The 22,881-nt window shown below is 37.0% G+C and overlaps 1 long non-coding RNA gene across 1 annotated transcript; it reads left to right on the plus strand.

Annotated features, from left to right (window-relative positions):
* Positions 1-1,365: 1,365 nt before the first annotated feature.
* LOC310904478 lies at positions 1,366-22,606 on the plus strand. Its single transcript, XR_014588391.1, has 8 exons — positions 1,366-5,810; positions 7,960-8,178; positions 9,560-9,731; positions 10,663-10,810; positions 12,274-12,335; positions 12,814-14,553; positions 15,296-15,440; positions 16,787-22,606. It is a non-coding gene; the product is annotated as an uncharacterized lncRNA (long non-coding RNA).
* The last annotated feature ends 275 nt before the right edge of the window (positions 22,607-22,881 follow it).

Below are 22,881 nucleotides of genomic sequence, written 5' to 3' on the forward strand. Positions count from 1 at the left end.
GATCCTGTCTCATAAAAGAAATTTTCTTAATGGGGAAATATTAATGCTGAGTAACATTATTCCTTTTTTATGATATAAAGGGAAATTTAAAATGTTGTAACATAGTATTTTTCAACTTGAAGGCATCTTTATATCTTTACAGCCTTTTAAGCTGTCCCTACTGCAAATGGTAATCCCAAATAGCGAGCAATTGAAAGTGTATGATGAGAGAAGTGCTTGTTCCTTTGAAAATTCTAATGTCAGTGGCAGAATAAATTTGAAGATGAAGCCTGGGCTTGGATGTTACCTAACACAAATATTTGAGAGAGGAGATGCTTTGTCACCCAACACAACAGCCATAGACTCTCTGGTCTGATGCACTCAAAATTTGCTTCATTTTCTGAAATTCTGCTTTGCTCAAATACTGTCAGACAATTTGTGCTGTCAGATGACAGCACAGAAAAGCAGAACAAACAGAAAATAATGTTGTTACATAAACATGTCCCTGTTTCTTCTTCCACTGTCTTAGAAAGTGACTTTGCCTCTCCGTCACTGAAGTGTTAGCATCTCCTATTCCTCTTTAAGAAATAAATAGGTCAATTGCCCAATGAGCCAACTGTGTTCATGGTATTGCCACCAGCATGATTACTTAGAAAGTGTGGTTATTTACCAAGTAATTGTGTGTTTCTCTACCATAATTTTCCTGTGGTGGTCTTGTTCAGTAGTCTGTTCAAAACGTGCCAGGCACAGCATAAAGAAATGCAATGATAACGAGATTCCCTGCATAGCAATTCAGTCCTTGCCAGCTTTTCTTAAGGTCACCTTCAGCAGCCCTTCCATTCATGCTTCAGTTCCTCCCTGTTCCGTTTCAGTGCTCTGTGCAATAACAGGTTGCTGGATTCAGTTTCTTAAATTGGCCTCTTTAAAAAGTCCTTCTTTGAAAAAACTAAACACTTTAATGATCGTGTGTATCCACTCTGCAGGCTTTTATATAATATTTTTGGTTTTCCTCTTGTTGGCATTCAAGAACTAAAGCAGTGTGCTGTGCTCTATAAGAATCCAAATAACAGAAGCAGCAGCTTTTCTTGTTCTGAAAACTGTTCAGCAACAGCCACTTCACTTTAGGAGCTTTCTTTTATGATACCCTTAGAGCACTGTCCAATTTTTTTGAAATGGTACTTAAAATTTTATGAGCAAATGCATTTAATGTGTCCCCCATCTCTCGAAGCGTGAGATCTACAAATAGAGCCAAACTGTGCGATACAATTAGCCAAGTAAACCCTACAAGTTGCCTAGGGGGGAGCTGCATAAGTCTTGTTGTAGTCAGCTGTTACGATTACAGTTTATTTTTAAATTATGCTTATTTAGTAAATGTCTTCATTAATAATTACTATCTTTTTTTTTTTCTCTAAAGTTTTGCAGTAAGTAGCGAAAATAATAGGGAAATAACCATGTGAGAATTTTGGAATCCATGAATATGGTCAGTTGTGCAGCTGCTTCATGAGCTCTAAGAGCTGCTCACAATTAAACAGCCTTCTGATGTTAAGCCTGTGACCATATTGATACCCCAGCTTACTTCATGTCCATATGATTTAGACAAATATTGATGCACAGACATAGGCTGTGGCTTAGTGGAATTTGTGAATGAGAAATATTAAGTATGTGTTAACCTTTTCCATTTATCCCCTGTTGAAGTGGACTGGGCAAATCACAGCTGTGCCTGCCCATGGAAGTCCATCACGTAACTTGCAATGTCTTCTAGTGGCATCACGTTGCAGTTGAGATATGGTAAGAAGATGTTGAGACTCTCCTGAGACAGATGTGATGATAAATAATGCCAGGTTATGTACAGACAGCCAAACCAGAGATTTTTAGTGAAGTGAATGCTCAAAACTTGCAGTCAGGGAACACCTTAAAAATATTGCTTTGTTTCTGGTCTAGTGGTTGGGTGGACACTAGAGATACATCCTTTGTTTTCTGTTCTCGCTTACTAATTTCTTCAGATAAACACACATCTTTAGTTTCTGTGAAGAATTCTGTGTAATGACATAGAACTATAACAACCACAAAGACACTTCAACTGTTAATATTCACTAAAGGAGTCACTAAGGATGACATTTTGAAAATACCTAACAGCCTTATGGACATTTGTGTGCTTTACGTGTAGAGAGCATGTTTAGAGAGACAGATTTGAATATGGCAGTATGCCATGCATTTATTATAATACAAGTGCCTGAAGACAGTGGTGTCACCAGCTTTATGATTTGTTTCATTTTACTTGCAAATATGAAAGTAAACTTGGAGTTATTCTGAAAAATTTCCTGAATAGTAACAATAGTTTCTCTTTGAGACATTTACAGTAAGCCTACCTAAATTGTTTTCTGTTTACTTGTATAGCTACTATGTCTCTGCAAAATTTGCTATCTTGGGACTATTTATCACCTCTGCAGAAGACTTTCACATCATTACTACACATAGCTCAACATTGGTTCGTGTTTTTTTGATCAAAGATCTACAACATTTCAGATGGTTCACACCAGATTAAAGAATCTAGGGAGGGGAGGGTTAATATTGCATTTGAGTAACCATGCTGCCAGTTAGGGATTTTGGAAGAAGCCATAATAAAGAGAGTTCTGGTTTGGCTGTGGTATTGTTTGGATTCACTTCAAGACCCAATATTTGTGGGAAACAGCATGACAAGCTTGTTGGAGACCAAGATTATATGAGCCATCTCAGCTGAAGTTGAGAATAGCACCATGGATTTATCCACTTTGCCTCTGTAGCTATCTTTTGATTGACTTAACTAGCATTCCACTCATCTGGTGTGCATTAATATTTTTCTGTACTTGATGAAACTGAAAACAATGGCTTGGAGAATATACAACGGGTGCCTAAAGCTTTAATTTTAAGCCTTCTTACCTTAAAACTCGTAACAGGACCCAAAGCCATTTATATAGCTCATTTAAAGTTGACTCAGAGTTTCTGTGCTACACTGTTACATATATAACCAGAGTTGCACACTTCTCTAGGTTTGCCATGCTTTTGCTGACCTCTAAGAATTTGTGTTATGATTCCTTGCCCAAATCATGAACTAATATATTTTCTCTTTTCATGTTATACTTACATCCTGACTTCGGGCAGGTGCTGCAGCCAGATGCAAGGGTATGAAGTGAGAAATGCCCACCAGGAGTGTATGAAGAGCACTGTAGCAATGGCCATGCCATACTGCTTGCTGCAGCCATCTGTTCCAAGTCTTTAGGAAAACTTCTTGGGCTTCCGACTTCCATCAGAGCAGACACCCAGTAGAGCTGGACAAGCACCTCGGCTGATAGTTATATCTAAGCTGTTTGGGGATTTTCTTTTGCTGCTACTGTTTTAGCATTTGCCGTTTAGCATCTTTGCATTTGTTAATCATAGAATCATCGTCTGGAAAAGACCTTCAAGATCATCAAGTCCAACCATCAAACTAACATTGTCAAGTCCCATCACTACACCATGTCCTTAGTACCGTGTACCTTATTGCCCTGTCCATATGTCTCTTGAATACCTCCAGGGATGGGGACTTCACCATTGTCTTGGGCAGCCCGTTTCAATGCTTGATCATCTTCTACATGAAGAAAGTCTTCCTAATGCTCAACTTAAACTTCCCCTGGCACAGCTTCAGATCCTTCCTTCTCATGGCCCTTTACTTTTCACCTGAGAAAAGAGACAGAACAGGGAGCATTATACTGTGATGTTTTGCAAATTGCAACAACAGAGGTATATAAAATATTCAAAATGTAAGTACACTGAAGATTTACAGAAGAGCTATATAACATTGTTTAATTTTTATACTTTTTATGATAAATCCTAACACTGGAGATTTTTTGGACATTTTTAGAATTGAGCTAGTTTTCCCAGCATGCTTCAATTGGTTAATTTGTTTTAATGCAGTAGGAATGTAGTAGTCTTATGTCACTTCCCTGATAGGTATACTTTTGGCATGCACCATGAGGTTAGCAGTGAGTGCTTATGTTGGAAAAAAAGTAAAACCAAAGCAGCCAGATCCAATGCAGCATTTGAAGAGTATCAGTGGGAATGACTACGGGTATGTGAATCATTTACAACTCAGCTGAGCTGACACAGGGTGAAACTCTTGTCACTCTAAAAGCACTGCTGCTGTTCAGCCAAACTCAGACCAGGACCTGTTCAGGTTTTCCTCATACTTCTTTTTAACCAACTGACTTTAGAGGGAGAGCTCATTAAAGATGTAAAAAGCTTCTTGTCTGTCTTTATTATGAATGCAACCATGGCACAATTTTTCAGGTGAAACCTAAAACGGAAGAGAAGGAAACGTGCATTTCAAATTAAGTAGCTATGCACTCAGGATGAAAAAGCCCCAAGAAAGCAGGAGAGATCTTGAAAAGGCAAATTAACCTACCTACCCATCTATTGTGTGCTGGGAAATTATTTTTAGCATGCCTGTGACACTTCTGATGATTACTTTTCTGTGTAATCAAAGGTTGTATTTAACAAAATAGAGATCAAATAGGGAGTTCAAAATAAAAGGGAAGATGTCTCTGAAATCATCTTTATCACGCTCATATTAATAACTGGGGACAGCACTGCTACAGAGCCTATAGTTACCTTCTGAAGATAGAGCAGAAATAATTACCTATATCAAGTGCTTGTTAACATCCATGTAATACATTTTAAAATAGTTTGTGAAGGATCTGGTCCCACCAGGTGCATGGTAGGCTGCAGAACCATCAAAATGGTATGTAAATGAGGCTACCTGCTTTCACAGGGAGCTACTACTTTTCCAGACAGACCCTGTGAGATATCACAGAATCTTACGACTGGAGTCAGTTGCTTTGTGCCCCATGCCTATTGGCCGGTGCAGGATTACCCCCAGAACCTGAAAAATAAGATTTCCAGGGGGACAATTGTTAGACTAGCTAGCAATGTGGAAACCAATTTCTGCATTAAGCTAGCAATCTACTGAAAGCTATCATAACAACCAAGTGCCATTCAAAGCATCTTCCCACAAAAGGTTGCTTGCAAAAGATCAATTCAGAGAGAGAATAAAAAAAAAAAAAAAAAAAAAGCCCCCATAGGGCAAAACCCTAATAGAAAATTTATGAAATTAATGAAAACTCATTTAAAAATCATGAATTTTTTATCATTCCATATGTCTTGTCCATTTACACTTTTCTATTTATTTTTTATTTTTTTTTAGTTAACAGCTTACAAATTAAGTACCGAAAAATACTTCGGGGGATTTTGGAACAAAAGAAAAAATTTAATGCAGAGTTTGTCAGCAATTTTGAATAGAATTTCTCCAGACCCATTTTGCTGAGGGCATTTTCTCTATTGTTGGTCTCTTTCTGATCTTCTGTACTGCCCAAGAAAGTAAAAATCTCTATTTTATTAGCTTCACCAAAGAAATTGAGTGACAGATTTTTTTTTTCCTTGACTGACAGCTTAGTAAAGAAAGAAATTACGGCAGGGTTATGATTATTTTCTCCTGCTGTGCTGAGATTAGAAAAGTGGAAGTCAGCACCTGGTTGTGGACAGCCATCAATAAAGAAGGTATACAATAAAAATTAAATATAGTATTTCACTTACAATTCAAGCAGCATCTTAGTTTCTGTGCTCACTTCCTCATTAAAAAACTTCTCTTCAAAGAGCTATCATTAAATTATGTTTCTCTGCTTCTCAGGATGATGTGTACTTCCAAATTTAGCACTTACACAGTAGGAAAGAATTATTTTTGAGCTTTTCAGTTTTCTCCATTGATTTGAAGGAGGAAAAAAAATAATGGACCACTTCCCTTCAGGTCTGAAAAGCAGGTGAGATGTATACTTATTCATCAATATAGTTGGTTGCTCGTCCTGCCAGTATGAACGTCTGTTGCATTTTTCAAAACTGCTACAAACCGGTTAAGTTGTAAGTTCAGTCGAATTTGTTAGAATATTTCTCATGTCTTCATATTTTCTGTAACTTAACTTGCTGTATTGGAAATGATCCAAGAGTGGATTTCATTTTAGAAATAAATGTAGATATTTAAACTGAATTTTGAAATATTGGAAGTGAAAAGTTTTAGAAAACACTACATTATAGTAAATTGCTTCCTTGTGTGTTTAAATTTTTTAATTTTCACAGTGGGCATTTTTTAGAACCGTTAAAAAAATACATTTATCTGTTAAGATACTTTACAAGCCAAGATTCAGATGAAAGTTTACAATTAGAATCTAATTTTTGAAAAATATTTGGGAAGGAAAATGAATATAATTTGAGCATGACTCACTGCGAGGCACTAAACGTGCATGTCATTCGTTGCATATAGCTACCTCTACTGGTCCAAACTGTTGAAACCATATGGCCGAAATGCTGCAGGATGGTAGAGAAAGTACAATTAATAGTTAAGCATTCTAATTTTACTGTTAATATTAAAGATTGAGTCATTCACAAGCTATTCAAAATGTGCTATTATTTTATCCTAATTTTAAATTAATATTTATAACCTGAATGATTCTACTTACAAGAGAAAAATAGAAGTCAGCTGATTCTGTTACTCTGAAGAATCTACTAGAAGGTTTCACTAGGGGGTATCAGGTATTTTATTAACTATACATTTCAGCAAATCACTTTTCTTAATTTCATTTCCTGAGGATAGGCAGTTGTGTGGCTGAGATCCTGTTGGTGTTATTGGTCCATGATCCAAACATTTCTCTGGTGTGTACTTCCCAGCCTACTGCTTTGTCAGTAGACTGTTCTGTTCCCATGTTTTTGTTGTTTTTGTTTGTTTGTTTGTTTTTTTTCCAATTATACCATCTAGTTTTCATAACTTTTATTCCTCTCATAAAATTCTATCCCAGAAAAAACAGTGTTTTTCATGATATGAAGGAACATTATTTCAATAGCTTATTTGTAAATTCTGACTGCACTAGTATTTCATGATACAAAGTTGTTTCCAAGTTATACATTTTGATTTTGATTGCTAGTTTTGCTTTTCTTAGTTGTGCAAAAGAGATATAATGTATTTCAGCTGGGCTTGATTTTATTTTGAATGCTGGGCTTACTACTATGATATGTGGAAATCAAGAATATAACAAAGGTGTGACAAGTTATATTTCTACCTACTATGTTAGCACTGCAATATTGCATTGGCATTTGCTTGCTATTTATTCATGACAATAATCCATCTTTTCCTACTACTGCCGATTACAGTTATTAGCCTGATTTGGACTGTTCTAAAATGCATCTGGTCATATTTACTCTTGATTATTTATTTGGCAAGCAATGGAATTTGGAAAAAAGTATAGGTCAGCAAGGTAGACAAGAGATATACCTGTTGAATTGGAGGGCTCAGTTGTTTTTCATGTGAGTCGAAAAATTGCAGTTTGACATATATTAACCTAATTGCTATGCATTATTTTTTTAATGTGCAGTTTACTCCAACTAGAGTTGAACCACGTTGTGGGAGAAGCACACACATTAGTGTGTAAAATATATAGCCCAAATTCTTAGATTTTATGCCATTTTGTTATAACCCAGTGATGATTACCACAGAGACTTTACTTTCCATTCAGATAATCTAGGTTACAGGATGTTTGGAAACTCATCTTCAGTTTATACCTGATTGTTCCATTGCCGTCGCTTTGTTATTTTCAGATTTGGCTTAATTTGTGATTGTGTTGCATAATGACATCAAGATAATTAAATCACTTTCCATGGCAGGATCTGTTTCAAATTTCCTAGTGAAACATCTCAGCGTGAGCCCTCAGGCTGTTGTGTTCTTCCATTCCAGCAGAGTCAAACTCTGTTCTTGGTGCTTCCTCACAAAAAAAAAAAAAAAAAAAAAAAAAAAAAAAAAAAAGAGTAAAGGTGGCTGCTAAGCCACTTAATTTTATTCTGTTCTTAATCTAGGAACTAATTAAGAGTATGTAATATCAGAAGAAAAAAAAATACATGTTTTGCATTCTCTTATTTTGTCAGAGGGCTGGACTGGCTGAACTCATTCATCCGTCCTGGTGACTCCCTTGTTGCTGCCATTACAGCACTGTGTGGTGGGATCGGTGTGGGACTTCCTTGCTCTGATCCTTCTCTCTTTACTGAGTTTGAATACTCATTGAACTCCACAGGACTACTGACCATAAGAGGATACAGTAAAAATGATGTCTTGATTTCTGGTCCTGCAGAAAAATCCACTGTAAGGTAAGAGGGAAACTTTTCTGACCAGTTTCTCCGTAGGGAAGCCTGTGTCTGTATCTTGTGATTAGGGGAAGACGGGGATTGACCATTGCCCTGCAGCACTAATTCCAGAGGGATGGTGTTTGCCTTCCCACTTCTGTGACCTGGCTTCTTCCAGGTCACTGCGTCTCCATCAACAACCCCAAAATAGTCTCAAGCCTCATCCAGATAAAGGGAGAATCCATACAGCAGAAAAACCAACTAAAGGTTTACTTAAGTTAGCCATGATGGTAATAGCTGTCCAGGCTTCAGTAGTGGGGGTATTCGTAGGTGTGCATAGGTCTGTAGTTTGTGCTGGTCTACATTGATTAAATCTAGTATGGTTTTACAAGTATTCACTGTCAGGTGTCCTTTATCTATGACGTGGATGAAGGACATTTCAAGCTCTCCTTAGAATCTTGTACAATACAAGATACAATGCAGCCAAGCCCAAAATCATCCTGTGGGATTGAAAGCCTTCAGCCTCCCCACTCCCTAGCCTACCTGCCTTGCAGCTTCAGTCCTGAGAGATCTTTGAACCCACAAAATGTTCTGTGGAAGAACACAGAGCTGAACTATTTTCCATTCACAGCTAGGACACAGGTTCTCTTATAGCTAAAGGAATAGCTTTGGCTGCAGGTAAGGTGCCTGGGCTGTATGTCCTATAACGAGTTAGCGAGCAGAAAACTTGATCTCCTACTTTCTCCTTTCTAAGTGAAATTACAGGTAGCTATCTGCTGCCTCTATTTTCAGTAATTTATTCTTTTACTTAAACCGGGGAATGAAAATATGAGTTATCTTCCTGACATTTGCATATTCATTAAACATTTCGTTATTTCACAATGTTTTTAATGATCGTTCACTGACAACTCAGGATGTGCATATCGCATTGCAATCTAAATTGGCAGAGCTGCACCGTGGCTGACTTCAAAGGCAGCGATCGTTCTTACCCACTGGTAAAATGCTGCACTGTCAGAGAGAGGATGAACTTTTAATAGGCAATTTGCCATTGCAAGCTGTCTTCACTTCATTTCCAAATTCCTTTAAAATATTTGCATGTTCAGCAGCACCAAACTTATCTCCAGTAGCATACAGGCATAATAGGAACACTTATAGGTCCTGACATTTCATATCCTGATTTGTATTCATGGTTTTGACAGTAAGATTTATTTTGTATTTGTATTCAAAGACAGCATGAACAGGAAATTACCACAAAATAAAGTAAAATAGTAGGAACAATATAAAGTAGTGGATTAACTGTCTTTTTGAAATCTAACTTGAACTCCTCTGCTAAAGTCAACATTTTTGAGAAAATATTCCTATTGAATACACTGAATTATATTATTATTTTTTTTTTTTTTTACAGACATCTGTGGTATCTGGAAGATTAATCCATTCAAATGACAAAGTGTGAGTGCTCCCCAATATGGTACTAACAGTAGTGACTTATTGGTTTTGGCAAACTATGCAAAAGACTGCCTTTTCTTGGATGTTAAGTGGAAATACGCATTGATTGTGTGCAAGTCAAGATCTGCAAGGTAAGATTTGTGTAATCACAAAGTAGTTGCTAAATCAAAAAGACAGCAAAACTTCATTCACTGAAATGCTCATTGACTAATGTTTATTTTCTCAGTTCAGCTAGATACATGTTTTGTGTAAACGCTAATCACTCACGACAAAATAGTGTATATGATTTGGCAGTAAATTCAAATTTGTTTGGCACCAAACAGGAAACTTGGCACCAAACAAAATTTACCTCATCAGGTTTAGATATGACATAATAAATGAGGTTGGAGCTATGTAGCTGAAAATTAAAAAGCTATTCCTTTAAATTTACTGGGGGTTACATTTTTATCTAGGTTTCAAAGTCCCACAAGGATTTACAGCTGTCTTAGAATTTTTTGTAAGTTATATTCAAGTAAAGATTTCAAAGACTTCCACTTATAAACATTTAAAAAGACATCTCTACCTGCTTTGCTGTTAATAGTAGTAATAAAATAGATGTCAGTAGAAGAAACGTGTTAATGTATGCTTAGAAGACATAAGTATAAGACAAGGTTATCAAGATAAATTGTGCATAGTGTTTTGTTTTTTTTTTTTAGTGGGATTTACTGACTAAGAATACGTATGACTGCTGCAAAGCACAGAAAATGTAGGAATATGAGCTACTTCCTGCTACACTTAAAATGTACAAAGAGATGTCTCTTACATGTCTCTTACAATGTACAAAGAGCTGTCAGAGATTTGTAAAAACAAAACCATTTTATAGAAGGCCTTTTCCTACTTATTTACCATGTTTTTAGTTTCTTTTTATTTCATTAAAACACTTTATTTGCTTGAAGTAGTTTTTAGTGCTGGATAAGTATTAGCCTTTTCTAAGAATGATTCATTAACATCGCAAAATCATCCTTAATGTTACTTTACGAACATATTTCAGTTTTTCACCTCATGCATAAACTTAATTTTTAGTGATGGTTGTGTAAATCAAGACTAACGATCAAGTAACACCACCAGAATTGACTTCATAAGGCTCTCCTAAACATTTAATAACTTGGACAAAACATGTGTGTTGCGGTGGATCGCCTGGTCTGGCCTCCTAATCTTTCCCATTTACTAAGTAAGTAACGAAGAAGTTGTAATAGATTTATTATGCAAAAGCAGTAACAAACAGTGGTATAGTTTGTTTGAAGGCTTATCGCTACTTTAAAGGTTAAGGTTTGCTAATAACAAAACTTTTCTTAGGTTCAAGATAATGTTTATTGTATCTTTAATGTCGCAAAGTTATATTGCGCTAAATGTAAAATTGTATTTATTTGTTTTGATTTTGTGCAGAAACTACAGTGACGCATAAGCATTTTCTAGAACTGGGAAACTGAACAGGTTATTACTCTTTCTGAAGAAAAATTGTTATTGCTATTGCAGGACTATTATTTCTCTTCATTTTCAGTGAAACAAGTTGGTTTTGCAAGATTTTGTTACTCTTCCTTCCCACCCCCAAATCTGTCTCATCTCCTATTAAGCGTAGGTTAATGAAAGACCAAATGCATTTTGCATATGTAGAAAGTATACAGATCTCTTTCTGTTCTCTAAATTATGTTTTCTTACAGAGAATATAATGCTCAGTTACACTATTCATCACACAAAGCCTTTATAACTTTTTTTGAGGTGCTTACTATTACTTTTGATTATCACTCTTATCCAGAGTGCCTAATTATTTGAACAATAGGCAGAATTATGCATATACTTACTCATTTATGATACTTGAAGGCCTCTCTTTCTTAATGTAAGTAGACATGTTTTTTTAAATAATTTATTCTGGTAGAATACACCACGTGAATTACCCTCTGAAGGTCCTTCTTCCTTTCCATTGCCTTAGCAAGAAGGCTGGATGAGTGAGCGCTACACCCCCGCACTTTGTAGTTACACTGCACGTGGCTCTCACCAGGTGCCTTAGGCAGGCTTGCATAGGTGTATCTACATAGGCATGGACTGCTTGCACTTTTGTAAAAAGTACTTTTTTTATAACAGCTGGAATGCAGACTGGGAGTGCTTATTTCTACTAAAAATTAGGAATAATTTATGCAGGTTCATAACAGCATATAGCAAGTATGCAACTACTTACATTAAGTGTGTGTGGCATTTCCGTAGTGATGTTTGGGTCTCTTTGCATTTGATGTGCATATTATAGTGATCTTGATTTTTTTTTTTCCACATGAACTGACCTTAAGAATTTCCTACAAGATTCTGGCCCCTTCTGTGCTCCTAAATATATCCATTCCAGAGTCTTCCCCCTCTCTCCTGTGTATGAGGGGAAGGGTTTTTTGCATTGATCTAGCGATGATGACAATTTTTTCTGGAAAGAACAAAGCAGTAGAGAAGCAGACAGGAATTCTGTTGGTGTTCTGTTAGAATGTTTTCATTCTAACATTCATTCTGTTAGAATGTTTCTGTTAGAATGTTAGAATGTTTCCACTTAAACAATTACATACTTATAAAACAGTTTAAAAAAATAAAATAAAGTGGAAAAAAAAGCACTGTTTTATACTCCTAATTTCTAGCTTTTTTTTTTTTTTTCATGAGGTTGCAAATTCTACTTTCTTGCTGCTGTCAGGTTCATGAAGATAGTTAGAAAATTCAATAAGGTAAGAAGAATTTGTTTTCCAGACCCAAGCCTAGGACACTGTTTGTTTTGTTTTGTTTTGTTTTTTAACTGTTTACTGGTCCTAGAAGTTTTTAAAGCAACAGATCAAAGTGTTTCTAGCTGTGACAGGTTGGAAGGCACCAGGTCATAAAACTCTATTTTGACAACTGTTTTTCTTTTCCTTGTACTCTTTGGTTTGGTTTACAAGTCTTATTATACATAAGGTTTATTATGTAGGCTTATTTTATTGTGTGAGTTTAGCAACTGCTCATTAAGTGACTTAAATTTATGCATTAAACCAGTGTAAAGCACAATATTTTAGCTTTCAGTCAAAATAAAGCATTTGGGTCTAACTTTGAACATTCATGAGTTATGAACTTTTAAAATATCAGTGCTACATCCATTTATCTTAGAGGCTTTTTCACCATTAGGTCTGTAATCCCAGATTTTAGACCAATAAATTTTTTTAATCTCCACAGACAACCTTTATGAGTAGTTTTGGATGCCCATTCCAGATGCTGTGAAGCAGGTGAGAGGGATCTCCAGGAGATCAGAGCCTGTGTCCAGGAGGAATCAACTCCCAACGAGATGCATCGATCCTAGGGTTTTAGATGGTTTGGCTGAATCACTTTAAATTCCCTCTTAATCAGTCTAATTTAGAGTGGTGTTCCCCGGGTTTATATTAATTTTAAAAGTACAAACAACTTTAAATCCACATGATGGTATACACATAGGGATTTAACAAACTCACCGTTTTATGTATTTACCTAATTAGAAACATCGTAAGTTTGTCTACCTAGACAAGTCTGCGTGTTCTGGTGATGAAAAGGCTGACACCTGTTAAAACTGATAAAGCTTTTAGCAACTTCCCCAAAGTTCCTGTCTTGAAGCTTGCTTGTTGGCCATCTGTTAAACAGCTGTAACACAGAATTATTTAGGCAATACTAAGTGTAAAGAACATTTGATTTTACTTGGAACAGGGGCAATGTAATTTGGCTCTTGGTGTAAGTACATACTTGGTTTCAGTACATACACACACAATGGTTTTGCTTCCTGAGACAAGTACTGCTTCTGTTCAAGGCCGTGTTTTCAAATGTTTTGCTGGGCATGATTCTTGTTTCTTTCATATTTGTCTTGTAATAATCATGTGAATTTTGTTTTTTTTTGAGTGAAATTACATTTGATCTTCGCTTAACTGAATTCTTAAGAGAATTTCTGCGGTAGGTCCCTTTTCTGTGAGGCAGGCTCTGTTAAGATGTATGCAGATACAACTGTGTGTGTGATACAGTTAAGCATGGTGTATGCCTGCGGCCTTCCCTTCGGAAAGCAGGCGAGCTGGCTTTCTTTGGTTACTGTGAAGTATCCTGGGTATGCTTTGGTGCTGTGATCTCATTAATAAAGTAACAGCAAATACCCACTGTGGTCTTCCCGAGCATACTAGTCCAATGTAAAGAGTCCTTGTTCTCAAACAACCTTAAACTCAGTAAGTTGGTAAGTCTTAATGTAATTTGTACACCTTTCACTTTCAAGGTTTTGTTTAGTGTGGCCATTGCATTAAGCTGCAGCAAGGAACAAAGATTACAGTAGACTCTTCACAGATTATTCTAGATGCCTGTTCTGGTGCCTTTCAGTAGTCTTGTAGTGTTGTATCTCTCTTGACTTTTTTGGCATGCTCTATTATATGCCTCCTACACTCAAAAGTGCAATTTTTTGGTAAGAGTCTTCTATTGTCTATTTATAAAACTGCCCTTTAAAACTCTGCTGAGAAATGGTCTAGTCACAGAGTACTAGTGAATAATCAGCTTTATAGTCTTCAAATGCATTTTAAACATCTGTTGGACAAAAGAAGTATGGAACTCATCAGTTACAGCCAAATATGCCCTAGATATTGCCTTTTTGCCCTTGAAGGAAGCTATCTTTTTTTTAGTCTTTCAGTTTTCAGACAAAGGATCAAAATCACTTTATTGGACTACAGTTATCATCTATTCTAACAAATGCTGTGAGTTCCTGAAAGACCAATTAACCTTAATATAAACCGTCTGTGCTGTGTTGCATATTGCCCTTTGGAAGCTTTGTTGAAGTTTGCTAATGTTTACAGTGGCTGCTCACAATGATAATTAGATGCTAAAGTGATGATCCCTGGAGAGCCAAGAGGCTATAAAGCATTCTCAAGGGATCAAGGCCCTGCAGAGGGAAAGATGATAACCTGCAATCTGAAGGTGAGGTCAAGTTGTGCTTAACTGATACCCATCATTTTTCTTTTGTTGGCTGAGAAGAATATCCTCTCTAGAAACAGCTGAATACCTCCTGACAAATGGAGAATGCATTTAAAAGGTGGTTAATTCAGTATAGGCTGTCTACTTGTATGTAATTGCTGCTCCTGGAAGAATGAAGGCTGGAAAGATGGGAAAGATTCATTTTCCAATTGTGTACTCATGAGGCTTATTGTTCCTTATCCCTCTGACCTTTCTTACTGTTACTGTTTTTTAATTAATAAGTTAATAAGTCAATCCTATGTCTATTCTATTAACAAGGCTTTCTGCTTCTTAACTGGCTTAGTTTGATCAGAGCTTATTGCTTCTGCCATTCATGCAAATGGCACAGATATATTTGTCCTTACCTTAAGATCTGTTATAACCTCACTTTTTGGTATACGTGTACCTGAACATTTGCTTAGTTCCCAGAAAATGTGCATGAAAGTTGATGGGCTAAGGAATTCGGCTGTTGTGTTTGCTGGCAGGGAGCCTGACCGTCAGTTCAGAAATACAGTCAGGGGTTTTACACTGGGGGCAGAGTTTCCTATGACAGAAAATGCTGTGCAAATCGTGTTTCTTCAAAATTCCACATTATGAAATTACAGCTGTAATGATGTTTACTTCTGCCTGTAAAGTCAAATAACGTGCTATTGACTCTTCCTGAGTAATTTCACAGTTTTCTCTTCCTTTCCCATATCTCACCTAGGCAGCTGAAACAGAGTGGATGCTTTATCCAGTTGTTTGCTCTGTTGAAAGCAGAGGTGACACCTGCAGAAGAAAATTAGCTGGATGCACTTTCATCACAGAGAAATGCCATTATCTTTTTTTAGTTCCTGTGACATTTTATGCAGGTGGGTGGGTTTTGTTGTGGTGCTGCTGGTGGTGGTTTTTAATAATAAATGAGAATAAGAAGTTAAGTCAAAGACTAAATACCCATATCTGATTTTAATATTTTGGTTAATATTCAACCCTTGGTGCACGTATCTCTACCTAAATGTGTGGAAGAAAAAAACTGCCTGGGAATTCTCAGGTTTCAGGTGTTTTCCTTCACATGGTGCTGGCTACTTGTGACTATGTAAGCAAGTGAAACTTTTGCCTGCAGCAAACTGTGTGGTCAGTGGATTGCATGTGCACCTTTCAACCTGCAATTTCTTAAAATTGTTTGTTTTATTCTGTTAGTAAAGTTTTGGTTTTGTTTTTTTTTTTTTGGGGGGGGGGACAGACATTTAATTAGACATGGATATACCCATCTGTGTCTCCTTTATTTAGATAGAAATATGTCTCTATGTGCGTGCATGCCCACACAGCCTACATAACATTTATTATATAGAAGCTTTCAAAATCTGTCACTTGTTCTCAGAGGGTATGTCTGCAAAACGTGTTTCTGTGCGATAGCGCCACTTCCTGAGGCATTCCAATACTATTGTCACTGCTCTTAGAAGTTTGGTTCCTCAGGAATCTGCATGTGCTTGCATTTATGCCCAGTGAGATGCCGGAGTGGCTCTGGTGTCTTTATCCACAAGTGATTGTCAGAGCATGTGAGTGTGGAGTTAAGCAGGTATAAATTTTGTAGTAATGAAGATAGTAGTAATACCATACATCCATTTATGGCAGGGGGACTACCTGCAAAATAAGCTATTTGTGCACCAAGATATTACAGTATGTGAAAAAAGCTGCTAAAGTCTTGTCTGTTAAGTGTGAGGGATGCAAGAATTCTGAGTTAATATTCACAGATTAAAATATGTGAAGATTTTGGAGTTCCAACAAATTACCTGATGATGCATTTAGACAACTACAAATGTGTGTATTTATTCCAGAAATAGCTGAGCATTCAGATTGAAAGGACCTTTCAAAAACATAATATAGAAAAAGTTAATGAAAGTAAAACATTCACTTCTGAAAACTGTACCTCACGAAATATTCATAGTTCTACAGGTAGGATATAGTTTGAAGACCTTTTTGTTGCAGACTTTGCAGCTTGGTGTCTGCTGGTTAACATTGGACTGTGATTATTTGACATAAGCAGATAGAATTATATTTTGGCATACCAAATATGTTTGGCTTTGACTAAAAAGGTTATATCATAAAGGTGAGGCTGTCCTGCAAGCATCTTGTGGGGTCTCTGCTGGTGGCCTAGGATGAGAGCTGGAAAAGTACATTACTGTTTTTTTTTGTTTTTGTTTTTGTTTTTGAACAGATATTTTCATCATGTGAAACAGTTGAATACTTTGGATATACTCAGTATCTCACCCTGGTTTTGGCTCTGTTTCTTACCACTGCCTCTTAAAATTATTTTTAATAAGATTAATTTTACTCTTTAAAAGTATGCAATTATCTTAATTTTGTCTGGAAAAAGTGCCCAGTTTCAGATGCAAGTGCTACTTTAGACTGGTATTAAATAGAGACATTAGTCTTACCTGATCTCTTTTCTTTGCTTGTCAGCTCAATTACAGGTTGTCAATACCAAAGAATACACTCTTGTCAGTGGGGTGAATAGAGGGACAGGTTAGTACCTGCTTGCTGCAGTTCCTGACCTCTTCCTACTTCTGCACAACACTGTTTGGTTTTAAGGCTGATCTACATCAAAGATTACTTATTCCCACTTCTTTAAAATTAATTCAGTTCAATGTATGCACTTCAGGCACAGTGAGTAAGATGTTTAATCACAGTTTTGTGTATTTTGAGAGGTTGTTGGATGATGTCATCTTTGTTTTTTTCTTCTCGTAACATCTAGATTGACAACAAAGTGTACTGAAACAGAAATATTCTAGGAATGCATTTATTTTGCTTCTCCAAAGGAAGTTCCAGTACAGCTAATTTGTAAATGAATATATTTTAAAATTATTCTATTTAAATCTTGCAAGACAGTCTAAAAGCCAAGTCTTTGTTCAAGGTATTCTTTTGAACAAGAAGGAAAAGTGAAGAGACAGTAATTGCAACAGTCATGATTTGTGGTTAACTTTGAAACACTTCCAAAAACACCCTAAAGTGTTCTGGAAATCAGAGGGGCTTGGGGATAAAGTACCAACGTTACTTCTGAAAATGGCACTTAGGAGCCTGGAACATCTGGAATGCAGATTGCTGAACGTGCTTGTATAACCTTCAAAGCGGTTTTGGCACAGACTTGTGAAACCAGAATTAATTTTATCAGCTGTGGACTCTAAAATCATTTGTACGTTCCTAGAAAAAAAAAAAAAAGTATAAAATGAACAAAGTAAACTCTGTTGTCTTTGCGTGTCTTTGCTTCAGAGCTGTCTAGGGTTGGACCATGCATGGATGGATGCCTTGGATGCCATGGATGCCATGCATTGGACCATGGATGCCTTTAAAGTCACCAGTGTTCAGTGGTTTTGGGGGGTTTTGTAGCAGAAGGAAAAGAGAAAGGAGTTTATATAATTATTACTTTTTTGGTCATGTTCTCTTGTTCCTCATGAAGCTTCCTTATCTTTGTCTTCCGATAAGCATCTTAAACTGGACATTCCTAATGAGCTGACAGAACCTCATACGCTAGGCGTTGCGATGGCTGCTGGTGAGCCTGGTTCCGTTAAGTAGTCTGAAAGAGATAAGTAATCTTGTCTGCGGACTGTGGTGAGACTGTTGTGGGAGTTCATCTTGAGTTCATGCAGTTCGTTCAGTTAAGTTCATTCAGCAAAAGTAAGGGAATCAAATACATAATAATTCTGAGCTGTTTGCGGCCCAGAGCTGAAAAAAGACGTCATTATTCATTTTTAAAACAAATATCAAACGTATTATTTTATCAGAAAAACAGTAATGTCCTTAGGAAAACCAAAGTGTGTTTATTGGAGATGAGTGAGTCAGTGAAATTAAAGCTAGCTCCATTTCAGGTTGTTCATCTAGCAAATTTTTAGTAACCGTTTATGCTCCACGGTGGAAAAGAAGGGCAGTGCATATGGCGAGTTTCTGTTTTCTTGAGATGCATTTTAAAAATAAAGGTTATTTTCACAGAACTATAAGGTTTTACAGTCTATATATTCAATCATTTATTTTTAATGAAACAGATGTGCTCTTAATGCTTTGCTGTGAATGTGGTGATATTAAGACAACAGTAACTGTGGTGAGTTCTTACATATGTGTATTAGGGCAGAAAATGAATGTGTTCATGGAGCATGCTGTATTAGTTCCTTTTTCTTGGCTACCTGCCTCAGACTACTTTCATCTTTAAAAGTTTTGTTCAACCATCTTTTCCCAAAATTGTGTTCCGTATGCTGCTGGTTCTTTGTTACTGTATCATTCTTGTTCATCTGTTATCTAGTGACTTTGAAGAATAGCGGGTGAGGGGACTTTGCTCGGAGTATTAAAAACCAAGTGCTGATTTTGGTCTTTCCTTTTCTAGGGCGTATATGATAGTTTCTATGGGGTCTGGCCTGTTTCTTTCTTGTGGGTCTTTTTAGTCAGTTTTAAAAATTGTATTGCGAGTTTGGGGTTAGCCCAAGTACATGGGAGAGGACTTGAGGATGGGTATTTGCAGTTGGGTGTGGAAAGACTATATACAATGGCCCCAAATATTACAGGCTTTATAAAGTTATGCATCTATTAACAGAAGCATTATAGAAGTTACTGTTTTGTTTTGTAGACTCTTCCATCGGTTCTCCTGTATTTCCTTCTATTCCATTTGAAACAATAAAAAAAAATCTGTTTCTACATCGGTGTCTTTTTTTCACTTTGCTTACTACATATGCATTTATTATACCAAAGCAAGAAAAATCCCTGTGGTAGAGAAACAGTGGCATAACATAACTGTGGTAGAAGAAAAGCAGTTCAGTTTTCAAATATGTCCTCAGCCATTAGTATTCTAGTGCCTGCCTGACATTGCAAGACTTTCGGTAGTGAAAATACTGTTCTTTCACTTTAAAATTATTTTCCCCTCATATTCAGCATAAATATGGGCTGTTATTTGATGTAATCTTTTCATTTGTGAATTTATTTTCGCTTCTTAATAATGAATTGTTATCCTGAAAAATCATTAGGCTAATTTAGTTCCATCAAAATTTAAGTAAGCTATGCTAAAATATGAATCTTTATCACTTCCAAACTGTCACTTCCATTTATGAAGGAAATTAAGATATCTTTATGATTCTTACCAAGGAGGTAAAGATACTGAGCTGTACTTGTCTGCTAGCTGAAGCTCTCAGCTGTATTTGTGTGAAAATCATTGTGATTGTCCCATAAAAATTCCCAGTATTTCCAGTAAAATCGATGCATCCAAGACATCCACTACACACATCATTAAGACATGAAATATCCATCCTGTCTTCCTTTTTCTCATTTTGTTGACATTATTTAATGTGGTCATGAAAACACAAGGTGGGTTGCAAAAATGATTGTAAATAATTATGTAAGTAGCTCAAAATCAGTTTTGTCCACAGCAGTAATAAAGTGCTGTCAACCCACTGGACTGACAACTATTTGATCCTGATTTTAGATATCAGACAATTTTCCCTCTTATTTCGAGGGCTTGGAATTGTATCTGCAATTATTTGCAGGTGCAAACAGCATTTATCCAGGAAATTGTTGGGGTTTTTTTGCAGCTGCACTTTGATATATAGGCCTTATCTCAACCCTGCTGAAATCAATAGGACCTTTTTCAGTTGACTTCAGTAGGTATTGGATTGGGCCCATAATTTACACTTGCAAATAGTTGTGGGCACAAAATTACACCCGCAGAAATGGAGGCAATTCCTCAAGTCCAGGTCAATGTGTGCTTGTGATGTTTTTCAGAAGCTAATTGGCTGTGTTTTTTCCCTTATCCTCTGGGGCTATCAGCAACGCAGCAATTTCTGGGCATCGTCTGATCGCAGTGACATGATATGTGGCTGCCTTCTCAACAAGGAAGCTTCCTCTGGTCTTAAGTGGGGTTCTGCTCTGTTGTTCCTGTACGATGAGTCACAAAGTCCTGCACCAAGGAGAAACTGCTATTTTATGATAGATGTGTGCGTTGCTCAGGGCTTGTTTGGGTTTTCTCTTTGCATATTTACCAGTCCACAAAGCATTTAATTCTCTGTAGCAAACAGCAATATGATTAGCTCAGGTGTGATCAAAGTTTCAAGGCAAAACTGGCTCCTACATGGAAGAGCAACAAAAGGTGTTACTGTGTTGGTGGGTGGTGGGCTTAGCCAGCAGATACCAAATATCTGCAAAAACAAAAACAAAGCCTCGATGTAGTGATTTACACCTTTGTCAGAGTGAAAATCCAGCCTGTTTCCAATACATTATTTACCTCAGCTGAACTGGAAACTGACAACTTGAAGGCGTCCTCTGGACAGTATCTGAAGTATGTCTTTATTCTCGAGTAGGACTTATTTAGATAGGCCTACTGGTTTGGAAACTTGGGAATTTATAGATGACCTTTAAATGAAGACCATGGTGTCAGTGCAAGAGAAGAATGATTTGACTTCTCTTATGTGCTGGAGTGGAAGTAATCGTAGTTAGACAAGCTGCAGCTTCCCTGTATGACACTAGTGGGCCTGAAGCTGGAAGGAGGCTTTCTGACTGTAGTGGTAGGACCAATCCTTTTCAGGGTACTGCATCCTCTTTTGTAATATTATAGTTCAGGAGAAATTCATAGGGAAATGTTCATCCTCTAAGGTGGGCTATGAATGACATATTAAAAAATAATCATCTTCTAAGCCAGGGGAGAGAAGTTAAAATATCCTTAAAGGATAAACGTCTGAAGTTGTCTTTGAGCTGTCTGCCTGTATTAATTCAGGCAGGTAAGAAAAGCAGCGCTACCTAGTTTCCTGTGTAGGGGATAGATAGCTTTGTCAGTGTTACAGCTTTCTGAAGATTTCTTTTCTCTGCAAATACTCAGTGTTCATGAGCATTTAACTGGAACAATTTTCATCACACTTGGTGTCTATCAGCTGCTCTGTAATTATTACTGGCTAGCCTCAAGATAAGGTCCCTTTGTACCTTGGTTGATGCATCTCAAATTCTGCTTTGCTGTGGACTTTGTGCATTTTTGTGTTGCCCTTTGCTTGCTCACAGCTGTGAAAGATGTAACCTTGGAATTAGTCCAGAGATTGTTCACATTATGACATAATGTGGCTTTCACCCTGAGCATGTTGGTGATGACGTTAATACCTACAGAACATTTGATCTGTGACTTCTCCTGTCTCAGCTTTCAAAGGATCAATTACAATTTCACCTACCTTCAGTTGTGGTAATAAATAAAAATGATATATTCATCACTAATTACAATTTGTCTGGAAATGTCACTCTTCAAAGTAAACCAGGTAGCAATACCAGTTTGTTTAAATGTTATTAATATGTGAGGCTTAAATTAAAGATGGCTTCTTCCCTAACTAACACCCAAAAGAAGGAAACCAGAGCAGCCCTGTTGGATTGGCCCATGACATCCAGCTCTAACTCTGTCAGAGAAGTTAATTGAGTTTGCCAAAGCAAATGAATTGTTTCCTGCACTGTTTACTTGTTTGGTAGAGGTTGATCTGATGCAGAGAGCGGTGTTTTTTTTTTTTTTTTTTTTTTTTAAATCTAATGAGGAGTCAGACCTGATAAAGAAGCAATATTTCAAACAAAAATACTCGGTCAGTTTTGCCTTCAGAGCACAGCAAAATACTGACTTAAAGGCATTTCCAACAGGTAGCTTTACTGTACCCACCACTGTTATCTCCCCCTGGTTTGGAAAAAGATGCTCACCTGAGAGAGGACAACTCCATGAGACTACTTAGTAGTTCAAGAAAACTGAACAGAGCCGATTTATACTGTCTCCTCTTCTATATGCCACTGCTAGGAGTAATTCTGGGAATCCATTCATGGATTAAAACAGTATATCTTCAAATTCCCAAACAATTTCGGAAGCCCCTCGTGGTGCTTACAGGAATGGAGAATACAATCCTTGGCTGCCTTTGGAATGGAGCAGAAGAGTTTCCTGAACTGTCTCTGAGCTCTCCTTGCAGCTTGCCCTTTGCTGCAGAGAAGTGTGGCCTCAAACACAGACTGCAGCAGTTTGCGGAAGGAGCCTGCACTCAGCATTTAAGCGTGCTTCCCTCCCTGCTCCTTGTTTCAAATGGGAAACTAATCAGCACAACTTTTTTTTCTGTTTCTGACTGTGCACAGTTAAGCTTGTCTGTAGAGGGTACGTCTGGCAGGTTGGCTTCCTGGGGCAGAACTAATCCAATAGTTTACGAGTTCAGCAGATGTTTCTGCTTTTTAGGCCAGGTGTAATCTTGTGAACCATTTTTTTCCTTCTTCCCTGGAGTAAATGTTATCTGGGCTGATGGCCAAAAATTTAATTACCTTTTTTGTTTCCCT

The sequence above is a fragment of the Anser anser genome, assembly GCF_964211835.1.
Source record: "Anser anser genome assembly, chromosome: 9".
NCBI classification, from domain to species: Eukaryota; Metazoa; Chordata; class Aves; order Anseriformes; family Anatidae; genus Anser; species Anser anser.